We start from the raw sequence: 8,504 nt of genomic DNA on the forward strand, positions 1-8,504 counted from the left end.
TGTGAAATTTGGAATTGAATAATAGCATATAATGTGTTTAATGTTCCAAGATGAAAAAATGAAAGATCTAATGACAGGTTTGAGTATACACATATGATGGAGTTGTGATTAAATTGGATTTGGAATAGATGAAATGTTATGCTTGTACTTGATATGTTGCATGATTGAATATGAATCAAGCTCACCTTGTTGTGATTGAATTTTGACATGTTAGGTAAATTTGGTTATATGCATTAGTTTAACATATGTAATTCTTATATGAGATAAGTTAACTGCTTATATATGTATGAACTTACTAAGCATTAGCAATGCTTACTCTGTTACGTTTTCTTTCTTGTAGTTGTTGTTTATGGAACATGTCCATCAAATTGTGTTGCAACTCACACTATCCAGCCTTTGATTCTGGTAGCTTTTTAATTTTTATAGACTCGGTTATGTGGCATTTATATAGATGTGATTGTTGTCACCTAGAAGATAGTTGGATTCGTCCTTGTTAAAGGTAGAATTTGTAATTAAATACTCTTATGTGTGATGGTTATTTTGGTGCTATGATGAGATGATCTTGAATTGCATTCAATGGTAAAATTTGAGCTTGATTTGTAACAATCCATTTCTCTTAAGTGTTGGAACAGTGGTTTCGGGGCCACAAATCTTTCGTGTGAGCGTGTAAATAATATGTGATGTAATAATAAAATTTGATTTAATAATTTTTGGATAAGTGGAAAAATAATTAGGTTCAAGTGGTAAAACCCTAAAGTCAAGTGGTTTTAGAAAATAAGGTAATCGGATCTCGTTTCTATAAATCGAGCCGTAATCATTTTTATAAATATTAACGGAGTGTTATTACGGTTGTATTAAAGTTTCGTTAAGAAATTTTAATGTTTAAATAGTTAATTAATTAAAAAGGACTAAAACGTAAAGGATGTAAAATTTGATTACTATTCGATTTGAATGATTAAATGGCTTAATGAATGAAAGTAAATGAATTTGAATGGTAAATATACCATTTTTAAAAGGTGTTCGGTTAGTAGGGTTATTTAGTTTAAAAAAATAATGTTTATTAAATTATAAGACATTATATTATAAGTTATAAAGTTAATTAAATAAGAAAAAGAAAAAGAAAGATGATTCATTCATCTTCTCCATCTTTTAGTCAAAACAAAAAGGGAGAGCCCACATCTAGCTTCAAGCAACAATTGGTAAGTCGTTTTTGATTAGTTTCTCATAATTTTTATGTTTTTGAGATCGTTGCAACTAGGTCTAGCTAGCCCTTGCCTTCGTTTTTGAAACTGTTAAAGATTTTGAATGTTGTCATTGATGAATATTTGTGATTTTAGATGTTAAATAATGAATTTGAAGTATTAATTGTTATTTATAAGTATTTTGTTAAGTGATTTTTGATGAATTTAACTATTAGGGATTAATTGTTGAAATAGTAAAAATGCAAGGATTTAATGTGTAACAACAGCAAATATGGGTTGTACTAATGTTGCAATAAATTCTTCTAAGCTTAAATTTGAGTAAAAATGGTTAATTTTCATATTTTAGGCTCAGGGACTAAATTGAAGAAAAGTAAATTATTGGAGAAATTTTGTAAATATGTCGAAAAGGACTAAATTGTATAAAATGAATTGTTTTCGTTTTCTGAATTAATGAATTGAATGAAATTGTTAATCTAGAACAAGAATGAGTGGAAATCGAGAAGAAGAGAAAATTACCATATAGCTCTTGTAATTAGTTATTGCTGCAAATTTGTAACACCCCTAACCTCTATTCGTCGCTGGACTAGGGTTACGGAGCATTACTGAAGTTTACAATTCAAACGAACACATATTTATAAAAATTACATATAATCTCAATAAACATATTTTAATCAAACCAAATCATTAATATTGCCTTATACTTATACGAAACCTGGAGGCCCTAAAAACACGTTAGAAACAAGCTAGGACTAAACCGGAAAATCAGAGAATTTTTCAAGAAAAAAGGAAAATTTTCAAAACTGCAAAGGTCACACAGCCATATGGGCATTCGAAGTAAGGACACAAGGCTGTGTCCCAGCCCGTTTTTGTGCCCGTGTAACTCACTGACTTGGGTCACACGGCCAAGCCATACGCACATGTGCCAAGTTGTGTACCCTTCGAAGTAACCCCACACGCCCGCGAGCCAGGCCGTGCGCTAGGCCATATAACAACCTGACAAGCAATTTTTTGAAAACTACAAGGGACACACGCCCGTGTCACCTGGCCGTGTGTCACACACGGCTGAGACACTACTTGTGTGGACGAAAATAGGCTATTTTACAAGCCATTTTTCTCACCCAACTTCGCATATACCTACAACCAAATTGCACATATATACAAGCCATAACAAGGCACCAAAATCATGCATAAACAAGTTATATACATAAGGTATAATAACATACAACCAATATGCTCTTAGGCACCTCAAATGTCAACATGTAAACATGTATAACCATGTACTCAATTTGGCCAAATTAATCAACTAACTTTTAGGCATATTTCATCAATACATACTATTGAATTTACTTACCAAAACATACCAAATGGTACCAATTATACCATTCAAACACTAGCATCAATAGTCATACAAGCGATTCAAACCAAAGTACCAATTCACAACATATCCAACAAGTTACAAGCCATATATAATATGCGTATTCAAACTATCATTTCATCTTCCATAATTCAAACATATCAAGCCAACCATAAACCATATCAAGGCTAATATTCACATACAAAAACTAAATTCATTTCATCACCAAAATAACATAACACAAGCTAAACCAAATGGTCATTTCAACAACCAAAACACATGGGCCAACATTAGCCAAAATACCTATACATGTCATTATAACCAAAATTAAACCCTCAAAAGTACCGATAGAGCCGATGGATAGTATGATATAGCGTCGACAAGCTTCCATACCGAACGAGCTTCCGGTGCACTAAAAACACAAAAAATAACACAAAGTAAGCATTTAAGCTTAGTAAGTTCGTATAACATAAAACATAACTTATCATTTAATTAGATTATAGGTAAGTAAACATAGCATATCCCAACATAATTTGGCCAAATGCCTAAGCATATACATCAAAACATGTTAGCCATGTACAAACATATATAAACTAATAAACATGGATGAGCACAACAATTGATTAAGTTTCCTATCCATGTATCATCCATTTCATTTCTCAATATACCTTGTATCATTATTTCCATGTAATTCACATGTGTCCCTGTAATAGTTCGTATCAAACTCTCACCATGCTGTATCAGAGTAATCCCCGTTGAACCGTTTAGAATACCGTGGGATGCCCTGGATAGCTCACACATAGTGTGCTAAATCATATAACTGTAATCCATCAAATCCTTCACATGTATGCTCACACGAGCTATGAATCAGAATGCTCGCACGAGCTGTGAAAATGGCCCTGCTCACACGAGTTGTGGGTCAGAACGTAGCTACACAATGCTGCTCAAACAAGTTGTAGCATATTCGTAACACATGTCAGACCTCAACCATCGGTAGGACGTTCAGGGCCAACACCTGAATAATGTAAACCCTAATGACATGTATATTTCAATCAAAATCATATATACACAATTTAATTACACAAAGTTACCTCAACAAGTAAATATAAATATGGATGCGACTAATCCGAGACTTTATTTTTGCCCCGATCTAAAGTTGTACGAGGTCTATCTTGATCTATACAGATAAATTTAACTCAATTCAATATGTAATTTATTCAATTTAACCCAAAATCATATTTTGGCGAAATTATCATTTTGTCCCTATATTTTTAATTTATTTGTAATTTAGTCCCCAGCTCATAAATGGAAATTCACGCAATTCCACTACAACCCATCATAGTCAAATATCAATTAGGTCTCTAGCAAGCCCTATATTTCATTTATTTCACAATTTCACCATGTACAATTTCTATTTTTCAATTAAATCCCCAATTGATAATTTTATCAAAAATCACTTAATAAAGGTTGTTTATCTAACAACAACTTTCCATTTTCTTCCATCAATCATCAAAACTCATGCACACTCATTAATTGAAAAACCCTAATAGTTTAACAGTTTCACAAAATTAGTACCCGAGCTAGCTAGATTAAGCTACAACGATCCCAAAAACGTAGAAATCATTAAAAACGAACAAAAATCACTTACAAAGCAAGGTAATTTACTTAGTCGAATGTTGAAGCTTCTCCCATGGCTTCCTAACCCTAAAATTTCGGTGGACTAAACATAAAAAGATGATGGCTTGTTTTGTTATATTTTATTTATCATAAATTTTCAAATTACTTAATTAACCTTTAAAAACATTAAAATTTACACAAATACCAAGCCATCACATTCCACTATCTTCATTAGTGGTCTAATTACCATATAAGTACTCTTACTTTAAGGTTCTATAGCTATTTAATACCTTTAGCTACTAGAACTCAACTTTTTCACTTTACGTGATTTAGTCCTTTTTATCAAATTGAACATGTAAGCGGTAAAATTTCTTAATAAAATTTTTATATGGTACTACTATCATGCTGTAGGCAATAAAATAATAATAATAAATTTTGACTTCAGATTTGTGGTCCCAAAACCACTGTTCCGATTTCACTAAAAATGGGTTGTTAAAAATCTCCCCTTAAAGGGATTTTCGTTCCCAAAAATCTTACCAGAAAAGAGGTTCAGATATTACGTTCTCATAACTTCCTCAGGTTCCCAGGTGCCTTCCTCTATCTTGTGTCATTTCTAGAGAACTTTTACTAACGTTATGTTCTTGTTTCTCAATTCTTTCACCTCTCGTGCCAAAATTCTGATTGGTTCCTCACAATATGACATGTCAGGCTGAATCTCAACATCCGTCAGGGAGATAACATGTGAAGGGTTAGATCGATACCGTCGTAACATAGACACGTGAAAGACGTTATGAATCTTTTCTAATTCTGACGGTAAAACTAATCGATATGTAACAGGTCCAATTCTTTTAATAATCTCATACGACCCTATAAATCTTGGACTTAGCTTTCCTTTACGACCGAACCGAAGAAATATTTCTAGGGAAATACTTTTAAGAATACTCTATCTCTGACTTGAAATTCTGTCTTTATGTATAAGACTCACATATGATTTCTATCGATTTGAAACTACTTTCAAACTATCTCAAATCACTTGTACTTTTTCTTCAGTCTCACGAATCAAATCAACCCCGTGTATCTTTCTCTCACTGAGCTTAGTCTAGTATAACGGAGTCCGGCATTTGCGACCATATAAAGATTCATATTATGCCATCTTTATGCTCGATTGAAAACTATTGTTTTACAATAATTTCACCAACAATAAATATTTCTCCCAGTTGCCTTCAAACTCTAATACACAACACCAAATCATATCCTCGAGAATCTGGATTACTAGCTCAGACTGACCATCGATCTGAGGATGAAATGCAGTGCTAAAATAGAATTGCGTACCTAGAGCTTCCTATAACTTTCTCTAGAATTGTGATGTAAACCGCGGATCTCTGTCGAACATTATGGAAACTGGTGCCCCATGCAATCTGATAATCTCAGAAACATATAACTCAACTAATCTCTCAAGGGAGTAACCTCTACGTACCTGAATAAAAATGTGCTGACTTCATCAAACAATCAACGACAACCCAAATGGCATCTTTCTTTCTAGGAGATAAGGTTAAACTTGATACGAATTCCTAGTAACTCGATCCCATTTCCACTCTGGTATCATCACTGGCTGTATTAATCCAGAAGGAACTTGATGTTCAGCTTTAACTTGCTGATGTACCAAACATTTGGATACAAAGTCAGAAATCTCGCATTTCATTCCCGACCACCTGTAACACCCCAAATCTGGTCTAAACGTTATGACTAAATCTAGCGATGTCACATTGTAACACCCCTTACCCATATTTGACGTTGGAATAGGGTACGAGGCATTACCAGAACACATACACTTATAAACATGTTGAACCGAGTTATAAAATTTCATTCAAATTTAAACTCTTCAAATTTTTAACATGCTTTTATAAATCTTCACGTTATAACTTCAAAATACTATATTTGTAACAAATAGTGCTTCTGAAACCCAATACATACTCATGCAATTCAATACTTCATTCCCATTTCATTTAATTCACGATTCTCATTTTCACGATTCAATTCAATTTCTCAATCCAATATACATTTCAATACCACAATAATTCATTTAATTCAAATCATATCATTTGCAATTTCCATTTAATTCACGTACAATTCAATTTCATTAAGTTCAAAACTAATACATATTTATCGTTTAACTTAACGTCCCCTTTTTGCATCATTTTACACTTCAAGCATGAACCTAGTACTTCATTTCCTTTCCACTCTCGTTTCCTATGCATATCACACAAGATATAAACATTACGCTAAACCGTAGTCACAAGCTAGCCTTTCTGAAGACTAACCACATGATAAACCATTTTAATAAAGATTACAAACTTTAAACCTTACCACCCTTTTATGATCACAAGCATATTTTCATCTAGACATTTACCATCACAATGCATAATTTTATAAATTTAATGTGGCGTAATCCAGCCACAAATTGGCCAAAGCCTAAGCATACACACCAAACATGCTAGCCAAATAAACATATAGTATAAGCATTATAAGCATGGATAAACATCACATTTATTTATGTATCAAAATTATCAACATGAGTTAATTCATAAACCATTTCTGACATTGCTACATACCGAATCATATACCAAGTATACCACATACACATACTATGAAACTTTATTTTCTCACATAAACTTTAACTATAACTAATAATGCACAATTATAAACATCGTTTCTTTTTAATCGTTTATCGATTATAATCGAGCATATGGCCAATTATACACAAATCATTCATATGTTCTTTCAATTTTCCTCCTCCTCCTCTCCATTCCACATCCTTAATGTGTACAAAACACTTAAAGAACATTAACTACAATTTCACTATCCACTCACATGTATATTCAAAGCTGTCTATTCGAGTCAAAGTCACTAAATTATTTTTACTCGGAGCTACAGAACTCCAAATTAAGATATGTAAATTTTCCCTGAAACTAGATTCAATATCCTCTTACCATAAAATTTTCAGAATTTTTGGTTTGTCCAAATAGTACGGTTTATTCTTTAAAGTTTCCCCTATTTCACTACTTGAAAGTTCTGACCTCTCTTCACTAAAAATTAATTATCTCATTGTACAGAATTTGGATATTGTTTCTGTTTGTTTCTCTTGAAAATAGATTCACTAGGATTCTAAAAATATAAACTTTATCCCATAATTATTTTTGTACAATTTTTGACAATTTTCCAAAATCAGAATAGGTGATTCCAAACTCATTCTGACTCTGTCTAACTAAACTTCAAATATCTCAATATATATAACTCTTTTTCTTTCTCTGTTTCTTTTATGTGAAAATAGGCTCATTCAGCTTCAATTTCATATATTATTCAGCCTCTAATTCGGTCTCCACCATGTTTTGTGATTTTTCAAAGTCACACAACTATTGCTATCTAAATTGTTTTATTGCTAAATGTACTCTTTCATAATTTCACTTTTTCACTTTCAATCACAATTCAATTCAAAATTCACTTTTCCATTTCTAAGTTGATATCAATTCAATTCCACACCTATATTCATTATTCAATTACACTTAGTCAATTTCCCGATGAGCACTTCGGAATAATAACAGATACCCGGTGGATTCAGCACATAGCAACCACCTTATTAATCAATGATGTCTAGTGGAATCAGCACATAGCAACCACCTTACTAATCAATGATATTCGGTTCACATAGTAGCCTGCACGTAGTACTACACATGTGACCATTACCATCCGATACACGTAGTAGCCTGCACATAGTACTACACAAGTGATCGAAACTATCTGGTACGCATAATAGCCTGCACATAGTACTACACAAGTGACCTATCATTCCGGTACACGTAGTAGCCTGCATCTAGTACTACACACGTGACCATCACTTTTACTTTTACATAGTGGCCTACACACAATCCGTGCCACACATGTGATCATTTCTGTCACTTCATTCGTATCCCTTTTTATTCTAAAGGTTCATTCGGGAATTTTTCACTTTTTCTCACTTTTCTTTTTATCGATCAATTTCAATTTCTTGTCTTTCTTGATTTATAACAATAAATTTAACTTATATAACCTTCACACTATTCATTCCAGTCCAAAAATCATACTTTGGCAAATTTATGTTTTTGCCCCTAAAATTTCACAAAATTATGATTTTGCCCCTAGGCTCGTAAAATAATTTTTATTCAATTTCCTTGCATTTTAGGCCTAGCTGAACCATTTTAATAACTATAGCAGTCCACAATACTCACTTATTCACACACTTGTGACATATTTTATAACTTTTACAAATTAATCTTTTTAGGCATTTTTATCAA

The sequence above is a fragment of the Gossypium hirsutum genome, chromosome D02 (genome assembly GCF_007990345.1).
Source record: "Gossypium hirsutum isolate 1008001.06 chromosome D02, Gossypium_hirsutum_v2.1, whole genome shotgun sequence".
Classification (NCBI taxonomy): domain Eukaryota; kingdom Viridiplantae; phylum Streptophyta; class Magnoliopsida; order Malvales; family Malvaceae; genus Gossypium; species Gossypium hirsutum.